Below are 12,627 nucleotides of genomic sequence, written 5' to 3'. Positions count from 1 at the left end.
TATAAACACTGGATCTGGTGAGCTGAGAAACATACCAGGAATTCTCAAATCAGTCTTCCTAGTGAGCAGATTTCATGGTCCTGGTATTTTCACTACGTAGGCTTCTCTATTCTGAATGACCAAAATTTATGTGATGCTTTTTTATATTTCTGGACGAAGCATGCAGTGTTAGGGTATCTTAAGAAACCCTGTGGCCAAGTGTATTTTTTTAAATGACAGCAAAGAAGAAGTCATTATAAATATGATTGTGAGCATATGTGGATTGCATTTCTGTGTAAAAATGTGTAAATTATTTCTTTGGAAAAAAAAAAAACCCAGTCTTCTAATTTTTAACATGTTTTGCAAGGCTCATATTAAAGGGGCCTTTTTTTAAAAAAAAACTGAGGTTTCCAATGGAGGCCACTGTTTTCCATAAGACCATGGGAGGGGGGAATCCATAAGCCTTTTTGTAACAGGACGTGGGTTATAGAGGGCAGCGTGAGGGAGGGAAGGGGGCTAGTCTTTGTGGTCGGCCATCCCTGTGCAACGCTATTCATATAATATGACAATGATGGCTTACATCAAAAGCCACAGTGCAAATAATCCCCTTCTCCATGCCATCCCGAAGCAAAAGCCGGCCCCCTAAAATAAGAGGCAATGTGCCAACAATGAGCGTCCCTGTATGCCAGCTAGCTCAGTGCAGAGGGGAACTCGGGGGAGTTTTTTTTCTGAATTGGGTTTCGTGATGAATGTTGACTGGCACCGGGAGACTACCTTGGGCCCCCAGAGCCTTCTTAAAACCCTGGCAGCCTGCCAGGGGAGCTCCAACTTCGCATCCCAGAGAGAGCCCTGTTGGCAGCTTGTCAGGAGCCAGGGGGTTACATGGCGTCCTGGGGGTAATGATATTTTCCAGAACACTCAAGCTAATAGTCCCATGATGGGCGATTTGAAGGCCTATAGGTATGTATGTTCTCTCCTGTCCTCGGCGTGGGACGCTCAACCATCCCTGCAAAGCGCTGGGGCGCCCATGCTGCTGACCTTCGTGGCAGAGTTGGGGACACGGTCCGTTGTCTCACGTTACTCCACTGCCGAGGGCGTCCCGGTCAAGCCAAGTGTGGTGTCGTCCCTCTCTGAACGCGTTTACGAAAAGCACGTTGTACGTGTCACCTAGAGGTGTTGTGGCACTGAGTGCACGTTTCTCTCTTCTTTTTGAAAAGCCCCCCAGGGGCAGGGACATAAACACATGTTAAAAACCCATACCCATGTAGGGGGATGTCCGGTGGATGTCCCGGGGCGTCCCCAGATCAATGCACCAGAATCTCCTGTTGTTTCGGGGGCGTGGGCGGGGGGCTGCCGAAGCCGACAGCGGACTGGCTTTTGTTCTTCCACCAGAGGTCCAAGGAGAGAGAAGCTGGGTTAGTCTCTCCAGATGCACCCTTAGCTCCTAACATTTTAATCTCTCCATGATGATGGTTTTTAATTCTTAGCATCTCAGCCGAAAATATACAGAAATTTGCAAGGCTCTCTGTTTACATTTTGTGGACAGAAAAGATAAAGGCAGAGGAATGGAGTTCAGCCTCGCAAGCAGCCGGGTAACAGACCCCGCGCGCCACAGAACCTTCTGGGGGAGCCGAACGACGTCGGGAGCTGTAGGAGGACGCACCTATCACAAAAAATGATGGAGTTGAACGTGTTCCCATGAGCCAGTTTGTAGCACCCTAATAGTTGGATCTCTCTCTCCCACACCCACCCCTCTATTTGTTTTAGAACAATACACTGAATTTAGTCACCCTGTTGAAAAGTAGGGTAGCCATTTCTCTTGACACGACGACTTTTTTTTTTTTTTTTTTCCAGGCCCGGCAAGGCAACTGCATGGAAACTCACATACAGGTTGATGCCAGTTTTACGTGTTGAAACAAACCAGTCACTCTTTCTCCTGCTAAGCAGTTAAATTAGAGAGTATTCAATTAATAACAGCTGAATATTCTGTCACATTTAGGAAGATGTATGGTAAGACAAGCGAGTTGTGATGTATCTGACAGAAATGATAAAGGTTCTCCCGACACAGTCTGGCAGATACTTGGCTCTTACTGCGGCTCTTTCTCATGTTCTAAAACGTCAGCAGCACAGACCCAAGATCCAGCACCAGCTTCAAGAAAAGAAACACTCCAAAGTGAATCAGGGAAGGCCCTGCCAAGAGCTCGAAAGGTGCCCAACCTCTGCTCTTCCCCAGCGAGCCACAGACCCGTGCTCCTGTCCACATGCAAGCCGGGCTCTTGGGCAGCAGGACGCAGCAGGTGCACGGACACCTGGGCACGCCGGTGGGGCCCAAGCATGAAATCCGCCCCCACACCCTGGCTGGGGCAGCCTTGCTGAGACATGCACTAGCCCAAGCCCACACTTCTAACGGCCGTGCCAAAATGCTTTTATCTGTTCTGTCCTCAAGGAAGGCAAGGAATGCAGACCCCTTCCTGGCCTCGCTCAACAGAAATCTGTCCTCTCGGGGGTCTTTCAAGGCCACTCGGCCCCCTTCGTGGGGTGAGGAGGCACCGTTCAGCATTTACGCCTGCTCCCAACACTGGGAGGCTTTATCCACATTCCTTAGCAAACTGCTCAGGCCCAAATTGAAACGGAAAGACAAGAGACCACAGCAAAATTGCTAACATACGGGGAGTAACACAACAACGCGTGACACAGCCAGCCAGCCACAGTGGCCTGGGGGAGGAGGAGCCGCTCTCGTTTCCGCAAACCAATGGGGTCAGAACCACACGCCGGCTGTGGCCCTCCCGGACGCGCCTGGCAAAACCACATGGGGGTTGCTGATGGGGTCGCGCAGAATGCGACTTCCACTCCTGGGGAGACATCAGTCTCACAAATGTGGGCGCCGAGGTTCCAGGAGCAAATGCAAAGCACATTGGTCAAAGGAAGTCCTGCTACAAGTCAGACCAAACCAAAGAACAGGGAGAATTCAAACCACCCCCTTTCGTACCCCGATAGGATGGGCACCTTCTTCTCCAGGTTTTTAAAAACAAAGGCGAAGAGTTGCTGATTTAACTCAAGAGAAATTGTTCTCACGAGGGAGTTGCGCCCCCTAAAGAAAACTCAGAACCCCGTGCCGTGCACTTTTTAAAAATGACGAAAGCATCGGAAAAAACAAAGAACTATAGACGATGTTGTATGCTTTTTAACAACTTTTCTCTTGCAGCGTTGTACGGGACTCATGTCATTTTCACGTTCCTCCCACCAACCCCATCAACGAAAAATGTCCAAAACACAAACTTCCTCACGTCTGCTATTGAATTCCTCTCCGAAAGCCTTTCTAGTTCTGTTCTTTGAAAATCTTTATGCCAAATACACACACGATCCCCCTCTCTCAAGGTGGCTGAAAACCTGACACTAACCCCAAGGATGCCATACACTTTTCCCAAGTGCAGAAAAACACTCCTGTAACCGGTAACCGGGAATAGGCCTCGTCTCACTGTAGCCCCAGTGATGGGCTGAGCGCTCACGCCCAGAGCGCATCAGCTAACCCACTGCACTGCCCGCCAGATCAAAACTGCCCCTTGAGTTCTTCCGTGGTCCACAGAATTATTATCATTGCCGACTTTTGCATCTACTTTATTGGCAAATGCCTGGATTAATAAAGCCCTTGTGGTGTTTATGAGCAGAAGATCACTTTATTCCCCTCTTACGCCCAATGACACCGTGGGGCAACAGGCCCCACCGCTTAATTAGATTATAGAACTGTCAGGAGTTGGTGAGATTTTGAATTTATATTTCAATTAATATTTAATAGAGCTTAATTAACAATTCCCCCCTCTCCTCCTTCCGTATTCTGCATTCTCCCCTATGTCTTATTTCTCAGATCTTGTTCTGGAATGGTAATGTGGCTTGTGGTTTTGGGGAGGGTCGCACCTACATGCCAGAGGCCGTTGTCCTTAGACATGCAGTGGCTGTGGCACCTGAAGAAGAAATCACGGGGAGAGGCTCTTTCTTGAGAGCGAGTTCTCTGTCCACGGCAATGTCCCAGCCCTGAGGATGTGAAACAAAATCCTGGCGTGTGCTACACAGACGTGCTGGCTGCCGACACCTCTAACGGGCTCATTTCTTGGGGAGCTACTTTGAAACCTCCACAGCATTTGAAAGGAAATCATACAGGTGCTTCCCCAAAGCCATGGATCCTACAAAGGCAGAAATCACCGGTTTTGAGAACCAGTGGTTCTTGGGTGCCTGGGTGGCTCATTCAGTTAAACATCTGCCTTCAGCTCAGGTCGTGATCCCAGGGTCCTGGTGGGGAGCCCTGTGTTGGGCTCCTGCCTCAGCATGGAGTCTGCCTCTCCCTCTCCATCTGCCTGTTCCCCAGCTCATGCTCTTTCTCTCGCACACACACACACAAATAAATAAATAAAATCTTTTAAAAAAACAAAACAAAACAAAAAACAGTGGTTCTCAAACATGTTGGGCTTGGGACCCCTCTACATTCTTACAAAGTATTAAGGACTCCAAAGAGATTTTGTTTATACAGATCATAGCTATCCATATTCACTGTATTAGGAATTTGAAACTCAAAAATTTTAAGTGTTTATCAATCTATTTTAAAACAAGAATAAGCCCATTACACATTCACATAGTTTTATGAAAAATACTATTTTTGAAATTAAAAAAATGAATGAAGTGTGTTTATTTTGCATTTCTGGAAATCATTTTTAGGATTTTCTCTACCTAGTTATTTACTTATTTAGAGAGGGAAGGGAGAGGGAGAGAAAGAATCTCGAGCAGACTCCATGCTGAGCGTGGAGCCCGACGTGGGGCTTGATCTCATGATGCTGAGATCAACGCCTGAGCTGAAATCAAGAGTCGGACGCTTAACTGACTGTGCCACCCAGGCGCCCCAATTTTGTAAATCATTTTAATGTGTGACCTCACAGAAGGCAGGCAGCTTGTCCGATCTGCACATTCAGTGGCAACATCGTATACCATGGCGCCTCTAGAAGACTCCACTGTAGGCTCAACTAAGACTGAGCATGAAAAAAGCAAGTAATTTCTCAGCATTGTCATCAATGAGTCGTCAAAATGGTTTTGACCTCACGGTTCCCTGAAAGGGTCTGGGGATCCCCAACCACCGTTTGAGAACTGTAGTCCTAGAGAACTGCAAACCCTTTTACGGCTATAACACAACAGGCCTGATATAGCTCAACTCCCGCTTTGGCACCCCCCGTCCCTACTCCGGTCCTCGAAGCTAACTGCATGATACATGAACCACTGGCTACAAGTTACAATGAAGACACACCTGAACACAGGCTTTCTGCTCCAGAACTTATGGGCTAGTTCTTCTAGAACTTTCTTACCTAGGATATAAGATAAGGGACACTTAAATATTTTTTAAAAGACACTAAAAGGAAGAAGAAAAAGGAAAAACAAAGTCTTCCCCCAGCCTCCTGCAAGCTACCACATGCCCTAGCGTCCAGACTCCCTGGGCGGGTGAGGTCACCCCCAGGCAGCAGGCCTGGCAAGAGGAAATCATACTATTTCAGATCAATTTCACGCCCCCCCAACCCCAACAAGGTTGATGCCCAGACATCAAGGCAGGGTATAGCTTTTCTTTTATGAGCTTTTTTTCTTTTTTAATGCTCTTGTTTGAGAATATATTTTAGTTGCTAAGAAACTAGTTTCTTATTGTAGACTCAGTGAGAGTAAAGATAAAGCAACTGTCAAAATAGCATGTTATTTTGACAGTAGCCATATCATAACCATAAATGATACAGTTTATCTGTACATTTTTACCTTCACTAATGGGGTCTAAATACTGTATTCTCAGATATTTCATACACACACAAAGACACACATACATGCTTTTAGTAAGAGAGGCCACCACACAGTTAGCAGTGAGCACTCAGGAAACACACACACACACACACACACACACACACACACACACACACAACCACCCAGCCCCCAAGTTGAAAGCTCCCTTTACATACAACTGGAGACAAGTACAAATACTCTATTGGCTTTAGCTCAGGGTTTACTTCATTTAAAGTATTTTTTTTTTAAAGAGATGAAATTGCTTTTTTAAAAAGGTAATATAGAGTGTCCTCTAAGCAGGAATGTTTTTGCTTAAAACCTAACTTTTTATGTAAAGTAAAGAAAAAGGCTCGGGTATGTCTGTATTCGCTCAAACGATCGTTCCTACATACGATTCTTGGTCCATCAGATGGTAACCGTCATCAGACAAGGCAGGTTTCTATATGGCTTCTTCTGTGGTTCTCCTAAACCACGCACTTGGGCTTTGAAAAGAGACAGACTGATTCCCTCCCTCCTATCCATGCATCCGTCCACCCAAACATCCTCTAGCTGTCCTTGTAGAAAGTTTTTGGTGTGGTCAAAGGGTCCAGGCGTAGCTTATTTAGCAAAAAGAAGCTCAGGTGAACGATCAAATCTACCCAAAATCTCCAGCAACTCAAACCAAATACCCGACTATGTACTTCACCTCACTTTTGTTTGGCTGACAGGCAGGTTTTTGCAGAATTTGAAGGAAAACCAGAACTAATCTTTGTGTCTGCTCAGGAACTTGTAATAATAAATGCTCTTCATCATCATTTTCACCTATTTCTTAGGGCAATTACCCTTAAAACTCTATCGAAGGAGGGGCGACTGGGTGGCTCAGTTGGTTAAGTGTCTGACTCTAGGTTTGCACTCAGGTCATGATCTCAGGGTTATGGGATTGAGCCCCACACTGGGCTCCACGCTTAGCACAGGGTCTGCTCAGGATTCCTTCCCTCTGCCCCCTCCCCTCCATGCACTCTCTCTCAAATGAATAAATAAATCTTTAAAAATGGAAATAATTTAAAAATTTTAAGGACTATTAAGGAGTTATTGAAAATAATTATTTGAAAGTAATACAGCAACATGGAGAAACTCTATACTGTTTTAATTTGTTAGTTTAGTAAACAAGAACATTCCAATTTTAGCTATCTAATCTGTATCTCTATCTATCTGTCCACCTATCTATCTAACTACCAGTCTACAAATGGATCACAAGGAAAATACTAAAATAATGCAATGTGTTCCGGTTTCGGGGGGACAGGATGACCAGTATTTTTTTCTTTTATTTTCCCAATTTCCTGTGCTGCTTTAATATTGTCTCGATTATCACAAAGAGAAGGAAGGGCATCTTAGGGATTTAGCTATACTTGATTTTCCCTACTTTGGGTGGCTTGACAAGTTTTCCCAGAGGGAGTGAGACCTACTCCGTCATGCCAAGGTGAGGCTAAAATCAAACCTATTACAGAGTCGTGAGTGTTTTCTTTCCAGTTTCCTCCTCATACTTCTAATCCTACTTGAAGTGGAGAAAGATTCCCTCCTGTCTTCTCCATCCCCTACCACTGCCCACATCCCCCCTCCAGCCTGAGGGGCTCCCGTAACGTTAGGGTGATATTTCATGCAAAATCTGATGCAATGAGGTGACCTTTCTCCTCATCCAGAGTGAAGGACGGGTATCTCGGCTGTTTGCTCCCCGAGCCTGTAACCCCGCCTTCTCATTGGCTTCAAGAGAGCTTCCTCTGAAGTCAGCAAAACTGCAATGTAAACATTTCTGCTGTGAGATTGGAAATTTGTGATAGAAATTTCCAAGAAGCCAGAGGCTTCTGCAAAATAAGTGAATCACAGGGGAAAAATCTGCTCTTTTCGGATTGACCCTTTTAATGACGTATTATTTAACCTTAGATGATCAAGGTCACAGAGCCTGCCATGACCTCTTCTAATGACTATTACACTGACCTTAGGCAACCAAGCCAGCAGGAATCAGAATTGATTAGGAGGATTTGCTGCCTCTTTCTGAAGAGGCCAGACATAGAGTTCTTATTTCCACTTAATTATCTCTTGGCCTGTCCTCTGATACACATGACTGCTTCTAGAAGCCAGCAAGCAGGAATCGTGAAGCAGTCGAAGTCAGGTGAACCCCCACGAGCTGCCTCTCTCCCTGCTATCCCCGGAGACACACACACATACATCTCTGATCACACAATTACTACTTATGCCGTGATACGGTCTTTCTGTATCTTCCATCTTGAATGAAGAATTTAAGGCTCTTAGGGTTTAACGCTTTGCATCTCAAATCCTGGTGGTCTATTTGTGTAATTAGCAATACCCTGACTTTTGCTGTCAAACCAAAAAATTGAAGGAGGAAAAAAAAGAGAGAGTGGCACCCATGCTCTTTCTTGCATTGGCTAACCTTCATTTTGAAGTTAAAATGGTGGACAGACCTCTCTTCATGTGCTATTTGGTGAATATCATTTTACTACTCATGATCAGTGCATATATTAGGAGATGGAGTAAGAAATATTTCTGCTCTGATTTGTAAACCTTATCCTCCACCTGTCAAGCTCCAATCAAAACACATTCCAAAGCTGCCAGCCCCCAACGTGTCTTGGAACACCATTCCTCCACAGCTAGGAAGGCTGTCCTTTTCTCTGGTCTCACTACAACTCAGGTCAGGGTGAGCATCGCCAACGTCCAACCAATGTCTCCATTCAAAGGATGGTTAATGATCTCCCAACTTCTTGACTCCTCAGTCCAAGGAGAAACGGCAAACAAAACCCCACTTTGCCTTTTCTTCCTGTGGAAAGTGGCAGACAATTTCCTTCCCAGTGTGCCCATGGTCATTCAAGATTCAGAGAGGAATGGTTACTAGCTTCTGGTTACACAGAGTTGAGGGCTGTTCTGATCTAAGATCTAATAAGCAGAACAAAAAATATACCAAAATGCGCTGTCGTAATACACCCATCACGGGCCAAGAATATAAACATGACCACACTTGTCTTTGTCCTGGCTTTTGCCCTCCTTTCTTGTACTTTCTATTTTATATATATATATATATATATATATATATATACACACACATATATATATATGTATATATATATATCACACACACACACACACACACACAGAGGTGCCACATAAACACAAGTAGGAGAGTTACAAACATAGTACTCTTTACAGTCTGGATCTGCTCAAAGGAAAAAGGTCATTCTCGAATTTACAGTATCTAAATCTGGGAAACGGCATCTTAATTTAGTGATAAGGAAATAAAATTCAGAGTCAGCAGATCAGAATCTGAGCTGGCCCTTGGTAACTTCCGAGTTAAATGCTCCCTGCAAACTCATCCGCTTACACCTCAGTTCCTCACCTGCATGAAGGGAACAACAGCCTCTCGAAGACTCGGGGACATAGTAAAAGGAGGAAAATACAGTGATTTTGAAAAGAGTTTTGGGTTTTGGGAAACATGAAATCCTTCCTTTAGGATTATTTGGAAGCACAATATGGAAACTAGACCAAGGAGCCTCTACTCCAGAAGAACAGTGAGATCCTGTACCAACTCAACTGCCCGCCTTACGTCTCCCCCGCCCCTGCGCTCCCCCACCCCCCACCCCCTGCCCCGGCCGTCACCACATGCATGCATGAGGACACCCGGAATTCTGGGCAGAAAACCTGAGACAATGCATGTAAGTAAAAGCAATATAAAACTGTCGCTGCTAACATGGCAGCGGGTGAGAAATCCAGACAGGAAGCATGTAGATAAAAAGACAACTGTTTACCAGAACTTTCTCAAGTTAGATTTAAGCGTTTGACAACCTATTACTACTTTTACCTACAAATCCCAGGCGAAGTGACCGAGACAAGTGAGCAGAGTGCTTCCCCGTCCTTTACTGTCTGTTAGGAACCTCCTGCACCAAAACGCCAAGCCCAGGAAAAATCATTCTGAACACTTTCGGTACCTGAAAGCTGACTTTCTTAGCTTTTCTTTGGCTCTAGGAAAAGCAGGTTCAATACTTTATTTCAAAGTACTTAGGACGGCCACTTGAAAATACCCACTTCTACGGTTCTATCAGAAAGCGCTGCCAAGGGCCACGTGGCAACAACGGATCAGCGAGAGACTGTTTCAATGCTGACATTTAGGACGTGCGATGGGAGGCCCATTGGCAGGATCCTTCAGAAGCACATGACTCAGTAATGCCAACTCTGATTGGCGTGGAAAGTAACAGCATCCAGAGGAGAACGGAGCGCAGGACTGTGACACTAACATCAATGGCACTGGGTCACATGTGCATGTACGAAGGCACGCAGCAGAATTCACGAAGAAATTTCCAAAGGTTCTTGGAAAGGTCTGATCTCAGATGGTCTCTCACTCTGCTAATGTCTTCATTAGACACTTCATGGAAGGATTAAATTGGCAGAAAATGCTTCGAACTGTGGCTGGTTGACTAAATTCACAACTACCGACTACGGACACTGAAGCCTATTACCATTCCTACTCCCTTCCTCAAATGGAAGCGATGCAGCTTTAAGGAGAAGGTTCAAAACCACTTCACAGACTGACCTTGTTGACAGGGAGGCACCTCATCTCTGGGTCTCGGCACACTTCCCAGCACATTAATTATTACATGGCTTTGGCCAAGAAACGATATTATTAGCTCAATTTGATAAGGGCAGAGTGTAGGTGTAGATATAACTGTTATTATGAAGATGAAACAGCATTTGTATAATAAAAGCTCAATCCTTTACAAAGCACTTCCCGCAGCAGCCTGCGATGATAAAGACCCGTCCCAGGGCAGCGCCGGGGAAAGACAGAATTCAGTAATTCTAATTTCCAGGCCATTGCTCAGTCTGTGGCCCGTGCATTCCTTCTATTTTTCACTGTAAAGTTTAAGTGTCCTGCTTTGGTATTTTTCCTTGGAGAGGCAATGTGGCGCCATGGAAAAGAATATGGATTTTCATATCAATTTTGTCGTATTGCCAACTAGATATATCGACCTTGAGTGACTTTATCCTCTCTCAGACTCAGTTTCTCCATCTTTAAAATGAGAACAGAAGTATTAACCTGCAAGTCTGGTGTAGATAATAGAGTATCACCATCTAAGTGTGGCGTAGAGAATAAAAATACTGCCTTGCGAGCTTGGTGTATTACATGGAATAGAGTGTTGCTGATGACAGGTTATCAATCAGCCAAGGTGCCATCATCCCTCCCTTCCTCCCACCCCGCACCCATCCCCTCCCCGTCCCCACACACCCTATCTTCTTAGATATGACATTAGACCAAATAGCTCAACTAAGTTTGGGACCCATGTGAAATTTCACCCACTGACATGATCAGAATGACCGTGAGTGTTACAGTTACTTCAAAATAAGAGCTGTGTTCAGTAATGATTTGTTCATCGGAAACTTAGGAGATGTTGTGGCTGGAAGTTCTTCAGTAGTAATTATAGACGATTTGTGATGTCCTGATCCAAACATAAAGAAGGAACGAGAGAATGGAGAAGAGGGAATCTCCCAAAGTTATAAGGTTAGGCGAGAAACGAGCCTAGGAAACATGATCTACTATTGAGTCCGGCACATTACTTTGACTTTCTGATTTCAACTTGGTGTCGAACATGGGAGGGGCTTGCCTGGGTCTTCTGGTATTTCTGAAACTCTGCCATGCTTCTCTGATGTTCTGTGACCCTACCTCCTGGTATTATCTCCTGGTATATGGAACAAAAGTGAAATCAAGTCATCAAGATTAATGCAACAAGTCCTTACAATCCCCTCAGACCTCTAGTTGCCTAGCCAGTGTCCATTCTCCCTTTCCTCCTTAGAAACAGAAACCCAACATATTTAGAAGATATGCCCAAGTGAAAGAAGGTTCAGGCCAATGAACCTTCTCAGGCTTCTTCGAAGCCAGCAACGGTCATGGGAGTAGCTTCTGGATAATAACACGTACGTGGAAGGGCTCCACGGGAGGTTTTGAGAAGGCTCCTTACTTTCTCCGCCCTTCCTTACTGCCTGGAACATTGACGCAATGGCTGGAAACCCAGCAGTAATGCTAAATGATGAGGGGATCTTGAGGATGGAATTTCAATGCAGAATGATGGCCTTCTCAGGCCCTGGTTGTCGGACAACCGACTCTGGGAATTCTAATCGATAAGATATTATTTAAGCCACCTTTTCTTTTTAAAATTGCCAGCAGACAGATCTAATGCTTAGCGATACAGGGTTGCTAAACTGTGTAAGAGAATCCTGGATTTCTCTGGAATCAATTTTGGAAACATCCATGAAAGATGATGCACAGCTTCAGACACTACCTAATAAATTCCGAGGGGCCTAGCACACAGAGTGTGCCAAAGCGCAGGTGGGACGTGTAGCATTTAGTTCCAACAGCACCAGAGAGAAGTAAGTTTTCTAGCAAAAAGACAACATAGCGGGCAGTGAGGGTTTGGAGTGTTGGGTCCTTGAGTCCTGAGGATATCTTATTAAACACCAGAGAGCAAGTGTGGAGAGAGAAAGAAAGAAAGGAGATAGGAACAATTCAGCATGTCAGAGTCATTAGATGGACATTCCAGTGGAGGAAGGAAGTGAACAAAACAGATCAACAGAACTGTTATCGAATTTGTCATCATGGCCATAAAATTACTATTATCACGGTCATTATTAAGATGCCACTGACTGGACGTTCCTGGGAAAGGAGGCAACAGCTCCGGTCCCACCCGGAGCGCCCCCCTGAGGTTAGCTGGCTTCTCTGACTTTGCTCCATCCCTGGTCTTAGGCCCTGAGGAATCTTCTTCACTGGCTTACATGCTGTTTGCCAGGAGCTGACCCCATAGCAGGAAA

General features: G+C 45.2%; 1 protein-coding gene across 5 annotated transcripts in view; it reads right to left on the bottom strand.

The window, feature by feature from the left end:
• Positions 1–12,627, bottom strand: part of PBX1 (PBX homeobox 1) — a 275,405-nt gene that overhangs the window by 89,619 nt on the left and 173,159 nt on the right. The window contains exon 1 of one of the 5 annotated variants that reach the window (XM_080824112.1): positions 9,632–9,808. The exons of the other annotated variants lie outside the window; for them this stretch is intronic. The gene's annotated coding sequence lies outside the window, so the exon portion shown is untranslated. Of the gene's footprint in view, positions 1–9,631; positions 9,809–12,627 lie in introns of those variants that run through there. 5 annotated transcript variants of the gene reach the window in all.

This window comes from Martes martes (assembly GCF_963455335.1).
Source record: "Martes martes genome assembly, chromosome: 15".
NCBI classification, from domain to species: domain Eukaryota; kingdom Metazoa; phylum Chordata; class Mammalia; order Carnivora; family Mustelidae; genus Martes; species Martes martes.
Note: the sequence above shows the minus strand (reverse complement) of the source record. Positions and strands in the feature narration are given on the sequence as shown.